Genomic DNA, 14,608 nt, shown 5'->3' with positions numbered 1-14,608 from the left:
GGTGCTGAAGTAGCATTCATTTTATTCTTATTAGCTGAGAAATGTCTCTAGGGATTGCATGCTAATCTTCTCAAAAGCAGATAAATGGCTCTATTAAAAGAGGTGTACTTTATTCATAGCTCTATAGCATCAGACCATTTTAGAAACCCAGAGAAACTGTAAATAGAAAACAAGAGAGAGGAAACATCTTCCTCAAACCTTGTATAGATGACTATAGTTGTCTTTAGTGACTTGTAATACTGAAAGGAAGTTTATACATAGAAAGAATATTGAGATATTGTGGCAATATATTTCCCTTTATTTACTTTAACATTCAGACATACTGAAAAATGCAATATGAAATATCTTTTTTTTTTTTTTGGGATTAAAAGGAATCAAAACTCAATGTCTGTAAATGAAAAAAAGGATATTTCTTTGTAGTTACATATGGTGAATTGCATAACTTAGATTTTCTCTAATCAACCAAACTAACACTTTTTGGATTTTTTTCTTACTTAAAATATTAAAAAACCCCAAACTTGTAAAAACCATAGGCACAATTTTGTACTAGCATACAGTATACAAAAGCTATATGCTGCACCCCAGTAGACAAAGTAAAGTACAACATTTAGAACACAGAGCACTGACTCTTCAGTACATTTGCACTTGTTAGATTGATTTGAACTTGGACAATAAGGCATAACACTCTGGCCAAGGTAGTGCCTTTAGACATGCATGTGCAACTTCCATGAAAGTTAATGAAAACAAAGCACAGACATCTAAAGTTAAAACTGGGTTTTAAAGGCCAGATGTAAACCTCATTGAAGCCAGTGGAAGTCTTGACTTAACTGAGCTTTGGATCAGGGCCAAGAGTTTACTTTTTAAACATTTCTCCAAGCAATGTTCAGGGTACAAAATAAGCATTTCTGTACTATTTTTTCTAACAAGCAATTACAAATGTAAACTGAGAAGATATCATTATTGAGATGGAAGCAGCTTTGCATGGAATTTCATTTCCTTTAAGGAAATACAGGCTTGGTTCTGCAGAAAATGTTATTTCATTAGTTTCAAATACCAGCCATACACAAAACACTATCTGTTGGCTGAAGAAACTGAGCCAAGAACGTAGATCAAGGAGAGATCTATTGAAGCTGTTATTTCACAGACTCACAAAATGGTAAGTGGAAGAGTGCCAAAACCACAAAGCTGCAATCAGGCTATGAACTTCTCTGAAGTTCAAGGTCACTTCAGCTGGGAGGTTCAACTAAGCCCAGCCCTGCAAGAAGCTCATTTATTTCTCACACAACATTTGGAGGCCTAGTGCAAGCAATTTGCCATTTTAGGGACCTAATTGTAAGCACTGGTCCTTGAGTGACAGCATGGATTGAGCACAGTGACTGGGAAATCTATGGCTACCACCACACATCTTGTGTGTCTGTGGACGGTTGCGATTACATGTGTCAGCACAGCTGCATATTCTTTTTTTAAATACTTCCCTGTCTGCTGCCAGTGACTGTAAATTTAATGAGAGCACCTGCTGCCCTCTTGCCTAGTTAATTCATAGTGATCTGCCTGAACTAAAGGAAATTTCAAAAAAACCTCTGTTCTTCAGTAATAAATTACCAGTCTATATCACGGCCTAAAGGGTCTTTGATTCATGTAATATTACACTTACACTAAGCTCTGCTGGCAACAGGCACATTTAGTTTCCCTAAGTAAACTGGGGGGAAGGGGAAAGGAGAAGGAGGGAAGAGAGAGGAAAGGAAGGCAAGTGGCTGATGAGATTAAATAAAAGGAGAAGATCAATGGCTTGAATATTGACAGCTGAGGGAGGTCTTTGTCCTTGACCTCTTACCCTGAGGCATTTATTCACTATGGGTAAAAACCTGGCTACTAAAAAAGTTACAGTCTTCATCGACAAGCTACAGTGTGGGGTATTTTAAAACCTTTTTCTCAACAAAAATGTAATGACTTCTTTACTCTGAATTTCAGATTTAGCTCATGTATATCAGTAAAACGAATGTTGTACCAGTTAGACAGCAACATTGCAGATGGAATATAGCAATGCCAGCACCAATTATATTTGCATAATTATTATGCAAATATTATTATGCATTTCCTTAAAACAGAAACAATAAATCAGCTAGCTTCTGAGAAAATAATTCTGGAAGAAAGAATTTATTGGGGTGGAGGAAGAAAGACAGGCAGTTGAAGTGAATATAAAGTAAGGAGCATTGCAAAAGGAAATAGACCAACTATATTTCCCTGGAAAACCATGTGATGCAAATGAAAAGTTACAGCCACATTAAAAAAACCTGAAACCCAAAACATAAGAAGTATCCAAAAAAAGATTTATGTGAAAGTAGAAACTGTGGAAGCACAAAGCATTACAAATAGAATACTGTATATCCCACAGTTTCTGAATCCCTCAAAAGTTGTGTTTGAGGGATTGGGAGGTTCTGACTTCCACACTTTGACTAATTTATGACATATGCATAAGGCATTTTGTTTCATAACTGGTAGGTAATATACGGCTCCTGTACTCTATACTCACAGCAAGAAGTATCTCCACACCTGGTAACTAAATATGCGTGCATATGCCTTAACTTTAAACATACACAGAAGGATTTTCAGGACTGACTGGAACCCAACTGAATGATCTGAAATAAGCACTGAGTATGGAACTATGCCAGGTACAGAAAGGTGGTAGAAAGAGAGACAAATTAAAAAAAAAATGTGTAAAAGGAAACAGTAGAAAAATCATTCAGTGACTTACTTTTAATTGCCTCAGGCTCATCTTTTCTGCAATACAAACATCCATCATAAAAAGAAAACCCAAAGAAGCAGTTTATCCTTCGAACAAATTGTTAATCCTAAATTAATCATATACTTAGATGATGTTATGTTGTATGCAGCTTGAAAGATATCTGAACATAAACTTCATGCCTGTTTCTGCATCTGTTTTCAAGTATCTTTGTATAATAATAAGGCTTAAAAAGTTTTCCTGAATAAAAGTTATAAAACAAAAAACCCAAAATAGCATGAAACTCACAATTACATCACAAGAATTGGCAACACTACATTTTTTACCTTCTGCTGTTCATAGGTGCTTTCATTATTATAATGTATGAATAAAACATTACCTATCTGGGCTGGTAACATGCCAAATTTACTTCACACTCAGAACACAGGGATGCAAACATCCACAGCAGAACATTGTCTCATTTTTCATATTACTCAAACATCTCTTTCTCTTGACACAGAATGACGTGTTGTGTACATACACAGAATAAAATGCGCATAAATATTGTGAGATTTTCAAGCTACTCTAAGCCATGCCTTGCACCAGTCCCAAATTTAAGAGCCTGACAGTTGTGGGTTGGGGTTTTTTTGGGGCGTTTTGGGTTTTTTTTTAAGAGATCTGGGATTTTTCTTTCTAATGAGGCTTGCTATAGTATTCACTCTCTCTTCAAACCAGAACTGATAGGGCATTGCACATAGCCACAGGAGGGTGAGAGAGCTCAGACATGCCCTACCATCACTGTCCAGAAGAGTGTAATGAAATTACAGGAGCAGACGGATGTGTAACAGGTAATTAGAAAGTGCACTAAATATAATCTAGTACCCACAGATATTATCAGTACCCACAGATACTATCATGCACAACATTGTAAGTAGATGAGGGTTTAGATGTTAAAAACTTCCCTTTTACTTCAAGTAAAAGACTGAAAACCCTCTCTTACTTGTTTCAGGTACCAGTAGCAGCTTTGAGTGCCCTTGGCCCCTTTTCATGAGCAAGTGAATTGCCACACACACTTCTCAACTGGTATGACATCAGATCCCTTTCCCTTGTATTGCGTTAAAAATATCACTGATTTTAAGGGGATCCTTCCTGAAGTAAATTGAAAATGTGAGTATCAGTACTGGTCTCAGAGACAGCAAAATGTGACCATGAACACAAATAAAGAAGATAGATACCTTTTTTGAGAGCTGCACCCATACATCCACCTGTAAATATCACATGTGGAGAAAAAACACCTGGACACACAGAAATGAAATGTTAGGTAGATCAGATCTCGGTGTAGATACAAGCTTCCACAAAATATGAGGCAGAGCTTGATAAAAAGTGGTCTACTCTCTCCTCTTTACACTGACCTCTCCTATTATATCACGTCTGTTCCGCATCTTATTTTGCAACCACTCTTATATCACGGATGTAGCATTCCAGTGTTTGTGTTCTTTTATTTGGCTCAGTGATACTAGCTGGGTAAAGCTCTTCTGTGTAGGAGATGACGGTTTTCTTGAAGTCGTCTCAAGACCGTCTTCCTTTTTGTCCAAATTGTCTTACTTCAGCACATTGCCCTATATGCAACTGAATCCCTGTCTGAAAGGCAGCCCACGTGCACCACAGTGACAAATATTTCTCCAGAGTGAGGGTCCTACTGCCAGACTTCAGCAACATTTATGAGGATGAGGTAAAACAGGGACTGTTATGGAGAGAGTGAACATTAAAAGAAACTTAAATCTCTCTTTGCTGTCACTGTTGTTCCCCTATTGTGTTCACCATATAATATAGGCTTTACATGGTACTATTTTCCAAAGTACTAAACTTCTGGCATTTTTCCTGTTAAATAAAACATGCTGCAATAGTTGTCATAAAGTTACTGACCAGAGCCTAATCTGCTTTCTGTACACAGGCAGTCCTTTCTCATTGTTACTAGGTGACTAGATTTTATGTATACACTTTTTCTCTTTCAATGAATAAAGTCCCAAAAGGCTAGGTAGTTGCACACTCTGTAATTCAGCTAAATAGCAGATTGCAGAATTTATAGCTTGGTTCCTGCGTGGTACAGTCATATGGTGCATATAGAATCAGGCTGAAAACTTGAGAGATTCTCAAGAGAGATCTAGCCTGGCTGACTCCATTAAAGAGACTCCCTTTAAATATGTAATAAACTCATTTAGATTACATAAAAGCTATCTGAAGCTATTAAAATTTTGCCTTGACTGCTGGATGAAGCCTGATTTCTGTGCTTCCCAGCTATAGATTTCTATTGATTTGTACATACCTTCTTAAAATTTTTCACTAGGAACTTGATTAACATTCACTCCCTACTCAAAACCGGTGGTAGCTGCATCACATTTATACAACTGCCACCATTCACTCTAAATGGAACTCTGCAAACCATTAGTTAAGTAATCAAATTAGAAGCTAGAAACCAATAATTAATTACACATCTAAACATTGAGCCAATTAATAAGAACCTAATACAAAGAAAGAAAAGAATACTAAGACAAATGATACACAAAAGCAAAACTCTCATTAGGAAAACAATTTATATCAACATCAGCATGTATTTACTACACATGGAAACACACAAAAAATACCTTTGTTGCAACACATGGCAAAGGTTACTTCACTGTCAGAGGAAAATTAAAAGATCACTGCTCTTTCACAATATTCCTTTTCTACTAACACATTGCAGTATATAGTATATAATACAAACCTCACTTCCCAGCGGTTTCAAGAGGTAGAAGCTATCCCTCTTTAAATGAATGAAAATAACCAGGTTACTGAATTGAACCAGATTATTCAATTGAATCAGATTATCAATTAAAGTGAAAAATATCTCAACACAGGGAAATAATATAAAAAAGTTCAACCTCAAAATTTTCAGCATGGGAACTCAGTCGTTAGAGGACTAAAGCTGACTTAACATCTTTTGCCACAGTAGATTTGCATGTGAAACCTACACCCAAGCACATGTACACATACACACATATACACATATACAAATTCTATTTCCCTTTCTGGTGGAAGCTGCTGTCTTATGATGTATGTTCTATTTACATCACAAAGACTGATGCATACAGCAGTTGTTCTCCGTGTCACCAGACAAGCCCCGTCTTCATTTTTCAGTGTATTTCAGACAGTCAGGGGTTTAACTCCTGTTCTGAAAGAAACTGTAGTCAAAACAAAATTGGTCATACCTTCTTCCCTCTTGAACTGCCACTGGCATCTCTCCAAAGCATACATTCCCAGTCTGAAAATTTACGCTGTAAATTGTTATGTAAACCAAGTCTGTCATGTAAATTGCTGCAGCATGTACTTCCTGCATTTGTGGCCTTTTGCTCTTAGAGATGTAAGCAACACTCAGCCACCCTGAAGAAATTAATAGCTGTCCAAGGTTCAGCAGTAGCAGTCATTTTTCTCCTTCTTAGTAGCTGGTGCAGTGCTGTGTTTTTGACTTTAAGCCTGGGAACAATGCTGATAACACCAATGTTTTTAGCTGTTGCTAAGTAATGTTTACTCTGACCAAGGACTTTCTCAGTCTCATGCTCTGCCAGGGAGGAGGGGAAGCCGGGAGGAAACAGAGACAGGACACCTGACCCAAACTAGCCAAAGGAGTATTCCATACCACGGCATGTCATGCTCAGTATATAAGCTGGGGGGAGTTACCCGGAAGGCCCACATCGCTGCTCGGGTCGGGCTGGATATCGGTTGGCACGTGGTGAGCAATTGTATTCTCTCCCCTTGTTATTTCCCGTATCATTATTACTATTGGTGGTAGCAGTAGTGGTTTTGTATTATACCTTAGTTACTGGACTGCTCTTATCTCAACCTGTGAGAGTTACATTCTTTCGATTCTCCTCCCCATCCCTCTGGGAGCGGAGGAAGGAAGAAGCAGGGGAGTGAGCGAGCGGCTGTGTGGTTCTGAGTTACCGGCTGGGCTCAAACCACGACAGTTCTTTGTGGCACCCAAAATGGGGCACGAAGGGTTGAGATAGCAACAGATCTGACCAGAGTGTATCTAATCATTTTTGTGATAAGCATTCATTGTTTTGGATTAATGGCCACTCTTCACAATGTTGATTTATTTTCTCTCAGACTTGTTGCGCTTGATCTCAGAGTTTCAGCATGTCGTACCTTGCTTACAGCCAGTATTTGCTGTTTTAGTGTTTATCAGCTGGGGGGTCTGGGCGAAGGTTCTTCCTTCCCTGCACTTCATGGTAATGACTTGTAATACAATAGACTCATTGACCGTGAAACTGGTCTGGCTTGCGTTCCCAGCGTGGTCATCACCTCTATACTTTGGGAGTTATATAATGAAATATTTTAGCAATTACATATCTATTTTTTTCTCCTCGGGGGGTCAACCTGCAAAGGAGGCATTCCCTTACACCCCCGCTCCCCCACCAGGCTACTTACAGCAGCATTTGAGAGTTCTGAAGGTTTTGGATGGCCTTTGAATACCCTTGAGACCTGCCTGCTGATTGTGCTGGGGATCAGAACGTTGGCACACGTACAGAGTGTGTTTTGCTTACAGCCACACCACCCTGGGAACACCCTATTTCATCTGATCTGGAAAGTTAAGCAGTCTGGTTCAAGTCTGGTCTAAGGTTAGATGATGATATAGGAGGACCACCAAGAGATTTTCCCTGAGGCTGGACAGTCGTGAGCGGCAGGGTGTGTGGGATAGTATGGGCAAGTATCTAGGCCAGTGGGCCCCTCCAGTGCTTTGGAACTTCACCACTGAACAAGTGCAACATTCGGAAAAACTAGTAAAACACTTACACGAGGTGTGCTGTAATTCTGTTTATACCAGAGAGGGACAACTCGCTGCAACGTGCTGGTGCTTGGCCTACGCCTACAGAGCCCTGCTCAACATTATTCAGCACCTTCAAAGGGAAAAAGGTGTCTCTGGGTCTGATGGCAAAGCAACAGACGATGCAGCTACTCCAACTCCAAGCACAGCAGCTACACCAACCCCAGCGACAAGCACGGCAGCTGCCCAAACCCTGATCACAAGAGACAATGCAGCTACTCAAACTCCACATACAGCAGCTACACCAACCCCAGTGACAACCACAGCAGCTACTCAAACCCCGACAGCAACAGATAACGCATCTGTTGGTGTTACTCAACCCCCAAGCACAGCAGCTGCACAAACCCCAGCAACAGGCACTGCAGCCGCTCCAAGCACAGTGATCAACACTGCAGCTAAACCAAATGGCTAATTAGTGCCAATATCGGTTGCCCCTGTAAGCAAGGGGAAAAGCAAAAAGTAGGCATGAAGAGCAACCCATGAAGTAAGGAAAGATGAAGACTCAATGCGCTTACTACAGGGGACAGAATCTGAACAAGAGTTATTACTACTTGAATCAGAGGAAGATGATGAAGAAGAAGAGGCGACTTCTTGACCCCGGACCTCAACCGAGCTGCAGAAAATGTGAAAAGATTTCACCCGTCTTCCAGCAGAGCACATCGTCACCTGGTTGTTCTGATGCTGGGACAATGGAGCCAATCGCCACAAACTAGAAGGTAGGGAAGCCAAGCAGCTAGGATCACTTGCTAGGGAAGGAAGAATTGACAAAGCGATTCCAAAAGAGAAGCGAGACCTCAGCCTTTGAAGGCAGCTCTTGGCAGCTGCGAAGGAAAGGTTTCCCTATAAGGATGATGTTATGAGTCACTCAGCCAACTGGACCACAGGAGAGAAAGGCATTCAGTCCCTGAGGGAATCAGCCATTCTAGAGATGATCTATTGTAGGCCGGATGCCAGGAACACATCCGTAGATCCAGGTGAAGTTGAATGTACACTACCCATGTGGCGGAAACTTACACAGAGTGCACCATCATCATGTGTCCACTCATTAGCATCAATGACCTAGAATGATGTAGCACCACCAACAGTGGATGAAGTGACTCGTCAACTCTGAGAGTTCGAAGACAATCTCACCCCTTCCATAATGCCAGCTGTGGAAAAACTGTCCCAGGAGTTCAAACAATTGAGAGATGATATACCCGATCTATCCAGCTCCCCACACGTACCAACCCATGTCTCAACTATTAACAGAAGGCTCCCTACTGATCGAGAGAGAAGATATAGGATGTACACGCCATGGGACACCCTCTGGTTTTAGCTGCAGGATCACGGAGAAGACATGAGCAAATGGAACGGAAAACCTACCTCAGTTCTGGAGCAACGGCTACGTGAACTGAAGAGGAGAACAACGGTCAAGGATGATCCTCCCATGAAAGTTGCTGCTCCAGTCCCTGGTGAGCAGTTTCCCAGATGGAGTGAAAGAGCTGATTTTACTCCAGCTCCTGTGATAAAGGATACTAATCCTTTTCTACAAGATGTAAGTGGGCAATCTTATGATCACTATTAGAGGGGCCCTGCCTCCAGCCAGGTGGAGGAGAGGGGTAATTGGGTTTACTGGGCTGTGTGGATCCGATTCCCTGACACATCAGTCCCACAGAAGTATAAGGCTCTAGTAGATACCGGTGCACAGTGTACCCTGATGCCATCAAAGTATCAAGGGGTGGAACCCAGTTATATTTCTGGAGTGACAGGAGGATCCCAAGAGTTGACTGTGCTGGAGTCTGAAATCAGCCTGACAGGGAGGAAGTGGCAAAATCACCCCATTGTGACTGGTCCAGGGGCTCCATGCATCCTTGGCATAGACTATCTCAGGAGAGGGTACTTCAAAGTGCCAAAAGGGTATCAGTGGGCTTTTGGTACATGACCCGGAAGAAGAATGATTTCAAATGGGGCCCTGAGCAACAACAAGCCTTTGAACAAATTAAACGACAAATAGTTCATGCAGTAGCCCTTGGACCAGTCCAGACTGGGCCAAGTGTGAAAAATGTGCTCTACATCACAGCCGGGGAGAGTGGTCCCACCTGGAGCCTCTGGCAGAAAGCTCCAGGGGAGACTCGAGGTCGACCCCTTGGCTTTTGGAGTCGGGGATATGAAGGATCCAAGACCAGCTACCCTCCCACTGAAAAAGAGATACTGGCAGCCTATGAAGGGGTTCGAGCTGCCTCAGAAGTGATTGGCACTGAAGCACAGCTTCTCCTGGCACCTTGGATGCCTGTGCTGGGCTGGATGTTGAAAGGCAGGGTCTCCTCTACACATCATGCAACTGATGCTACATGGAGTAAGTGGGCTGCACTAATTACACAACGAGCTCGAACAGGAAATCCCAGTCATCCAGGAATTCTAGAAGTCATCATGGACTGGCCAGAGGGCAAAGATTTTGGGATGTCACCAGAGGAGGAGGTGACGTGTGCTGAAGAGGCCCCACCATATAATGAACTGTCAGAGAGTGAAAAGCAATATGCCTTGTTTACTGATGGGTCCTGCCATATTGTGGGAAAGCGTCAGAGATGGAAGGCAGCTGTGTGGAGTCCCCTGCAACAAGTTGCAGAAACTGCTGACGGAGAGGGTGAATGGAGTCAGTTTGCAGAGGTGAAAGCCATCCAGCTGGCCTTGGACATTGCTGAACGAGAAAAATAGCCAGTACTTTATCTCTATACTGACTCATGGATGGTGGCATATGCCCTGTGGGGGTGGTTACAACAATGGCAGCAGAGCAACTGGCAACGCAGAGGTAAACCCATCTGGGCTGCTGCATTGTGGCAAGATATCGCTGCTCGGGTGCAGAACCTGGTGGTGAAGGTACACCACGTAGATGCTCAGGTACCCAAGAGTCCAGACACTGAAGAACACCAGAACAACCAGCAAGTGGATAAAGCTGCTAAGACTGAAGTGGCTCAGATGGACTTAGATTGGCAACATGAGGGTGAATTATTTGTAGTCCGGTGGGCCCATGACACCTCAGTCCATCAAAGCAGAGATGCACCATACAGATGGGCTCATGATCGAGGGCTGGACTTCACAATAGACACTATTGCCCAGGTTATTCACAAATGTGAAACATGTGCTGCAATTAAGTAAGCCAAGCGGTTAAAGCCTCTCTGGTATGGAGGATATTCATCCCAATCAGAACTCTTACATACTGTAGAAGGGGATAAAGTTCCTGTGGTGCACATAAAGAATTTGTTGGGGAAGACAGTCTGGGTTATTCCTGCTTCAGGTAAAGGTAAACTCACTCGTGGGGTTGCTTTTGCTCAGGGACCTGGATATACTTGGTGGGTAATGCAGAAAGATGGGGAAGTCCGGTGTGTACGTCAAGGGGATTTAATTTTGGGGGAAAACAGCCAATGAACTCAATTGTATGCTGTTGCCTGCTCTATAACACTTTCATAGCCCACCAGCTAGATATCTTCAGGTTGCCAGCAACTGACCCTGACTTCCCTCTGGTTATCACCCCAACAAAGAATGAATTTTGAGGAAACCAGACGAGCTCAGCAGTGACCAGACGAGTTTGGCGGTGTCATCAGTAGGCAACAACCCAACACTACACACCGTTCGTCCTGCCCTGAAAGACTGTTACAAGAGGTGGAGCCTGACATCAGGGACTGGATGAATTTAGCAACTTTATATGGATTGGCCCATGGTCTAATGAATGATATCTCTCTCTTTGTGTGTGGGTATGGGTGTATATACATATATATGAGACAAAAGCGATGGTATATTTTAAAATATGGGATCTGAGCATGACATGAATGGTATGGAATAAGGGGTGGGTACTGTCCTAGGTTCAGCTATAGCAGTCATTTTTCTCTTTCTTGGTAGCTGATGCAGTGCTGTGGTTTTGACTTTAAGCCTGGGAACAACGCTGATAACACCAATGTTTTTGTCTATTGCTAAGTAATGTTTACTCTGACCAAGGACTTTCTCAGTCTCATGCTCTGCCAGGGAGGAGGGGAAGCCGGGAGGAAACAGAGACAGGACACCTGACCCAAACTAGCCAAAGGAGTATTCCATACCACGGCATGTCATGCTCAGTATATAAGCTGGGGGGAGTTACCCGGAAGGCCCACATCGCTGCTCGGGTCGGGCTGGATATCAGTTGGCACATGGTGAGCAATTGTATCCTCTCCCTTTGTTATTTCCCTTATCATTATTATTATTGGTGGTAGCAGTAGTGGTTTTATATTATACCTTAGTTACTGGACTGCTCTTATCTCAACCTGTGAGAGTTACATTCTTTCGATTCTCCTCCCCACCCCTCCGGGAGCGGGGGGAGGAAGAATGGGGGGAGTGAGCCAGCGGTTGCGTGGTTCCGAGTTATGGGCTGGGCTTAAACCACGATAATAACTAAAGGGCTGCTCAACAGGCCGGAGAAAAGGGATATGGCCTAGCTCTCTGTAAAGAAATAATGCATCTACTGGAGAATCAAAAATCCTCACTGATCCTTGTAGTTCATAATACAAGTCTTTATTCCATGTCCTTCCATCTCGTCCTAATATTTTCTGCCAGAATCAGAATATGCATACACTACATTTTATTTAATTTAAAAGATACTTTCTAAATTTAAACTTAAAAAGTTTAACTTTAAAACCTTTATTGTCTTTTAAATTTTCCTTTTTCAATCTTTTTAAGTAATTTCCACAGACCAGAGGTTTGACCTGTAACGAAAGTTGACTATTTAGTGAGTCATAATAGTCAGCTAGTGTGGGTGATGTTTTTGCTGTTAATTTTTCTTACTTGTAATAATCACAAAATAATATGGAGCAGAATTTATCAGCTACATGATCTGATCAAACAGAATTATGTGGGAAAACATGATAGATGGCTATCTGCAACAGCTATCAAAGAGCTTTGACTTTTTCTGGTTGCCAATGAATGCCCTTCCAGAAGGTGGTTACATTTTTTATGGACTTTGATTAATGATTTGGAGTGAAATAAAGGCACTTCCGTGGGACTTAAATTATAAAGAGCATCGAGTACTGCAACTTTAAAAAGAAAGCCTCTTATCAGATGACTAAAATTGCTTCTTTGAAAGGCAATGTTACCATCTGAAAAATGTGTCTGGTGCTGCTAAAACATTCTGACATTAAACAAAGAATTGCTACAAATTTTTCCACCTGCAGTTTATGAGAGAACACTAGCATTACTAACCTTGGAATGCAGTCACAGATTCCATACATGTTTCTTTGTCTTTCCAAAAATATGCATCTACAACAGAAAATCCCACACCGCCACTCTTCCAATAGCATGCCATCCTGACTGAAAGCTTATCAAACAGACCCAGTGGTACCACATAGAACAATTGGAATCCAAAGCATGTTTTCACAGTGTTATACAAAAACGTTTAGCTAGTGTAATGAACAACAATAGAAGCAGCAATCAAAGAAAATCATGATTGTCAACAATAAGAAATAATGTCTCTTAGCAACCAAGTTTCAATTACTCTTTGTTTGCTAACAAGCACCAAGATATTTAAGGCTGGTAGCTTTATTTCAGTAAGTAATACATTATCAAAGACCGTGATAAAGAGCTCCTGTATTAATCAGCTCTAGTTTCCAATCAAACATTTTGCAATTAATTTTATTAGTATTTTAGAACTAATTTACTTTGAATAAGTTGTAAGTATGATTTGTTATTGTCATGCATTAAATGGAATTGTAATATGTAATAATTATTTGTTTAAATAATAGAATCATTGGCATACAGATGATAATCCAAGCAAGAAAAAAATTATTACCATTAATAATAAGATTAAACAAAATTGTATCCAAGAATAGATCCCAGGAGAACCCTTCAGCTATTCTAGGTGAAGTAAAAATAATATTACTAATTAAGACAGAACACTGGCTGTCATAAAGATAACTGCAAACACTAATTCCTAGTGAAAAAATGAGACTTCGCAGTATTGACAAAAATGACCTAACTTCAACCCACTGCGGCTGTTACCAAGTCACTGAAAACAGTTACCTTAATTAGATGCTCTGCTTACTTTCTTACCCCCCCCAATCCATGATCACCAAAATGTTGAAATGATATCATTTTTGGATAAAATATATAGTTTTTAATTTCTTGTTTCTTTCTTCCAAAAGAGATTTTAACTGAACATGCCAGCAGGTGCTTTTCTTCCTGATGGAGTGGCTGGAGTACCACTCAGGTAGCTCAGCACTGAAACCAGCTGGTCCATTTACTCCATCTGCTATGCCTGTGCATGTTATGGAAAAGAAGGGGTTCTCATTCTCCCATTTGTTCATGAACAGCACGGGGTTTTTTATTCAGAAGTCAAGTATCTGAGTAGCACTAGGTAAGGAATCAGGAGAACAGCAGAAGTCATGGGTGGGAAGAAGTGCTAGTATTGGATGGAGTGTCCGGGTTAAAACATTCACCATCCCTGACAGGCGATGCAAGAGTACAGCTCCTATTCTGGAGGAGGCAGAGGCCCAAAGCAGTTCAACACTTCATAAACAAAGATGTGTCAGCTGGAGAAGTGCATGGCACACTGTGAGTGCTAGTGAAGGCAAAGAGCAGGACTCAACATTCCACGAGGCAGAGGTTGCCATACCGTGGACACCCCACAGCAGCCATTCCCCATGTGTGCTGTAATGCCCTGTTGTTGCTACTGGCCAACTATTCTTTCTTCCCTGCACCAAGCTCCCAAAATGGTTACTCCTTTTCTTAGTTCAGACCTAACAATTTGTTTTGTTAACATTTTCCCACAGCACTGGGGCTTGGGGCTTCACTGTAACCATCAGACATTACAAGGCCCATACTAACAAGCTGCAAGAATTGGCAATGACAAAATTCAGTTTCTGGAGCTCAGATTTTTATACTGCAGGAATGGATTAGACCTTATTCTACCCTGAGGAAAACATAATTTAAGATGGCCTCAGTCAAAAATTATTTGGATTGCAAACTTTTCTTGCTCCTAATGTATAAAGAAGTGGCTGTTTCAAGCTTTTTTTTCTTCAATA

This window comes from Strigops habroptila, chromosome Z (assembly GCF_004027225.2).
Source record: "Strigops habroptila isolate Jane chromosome Z, bStrHab1.2.pri, whole genome shotgun sequence".
NCBI classification, from domain to species: domain Eukaryota; kingdom Metazoa; phylum Chordata; class Aves; order Psittaciformes; family Psittacidae; genus Strigops; species Strigops habroptila.
The sequence above is the reverse complement of the archived record's forward strand: the minus strand, read 5'-3'. Positions refer to the sequence as shown.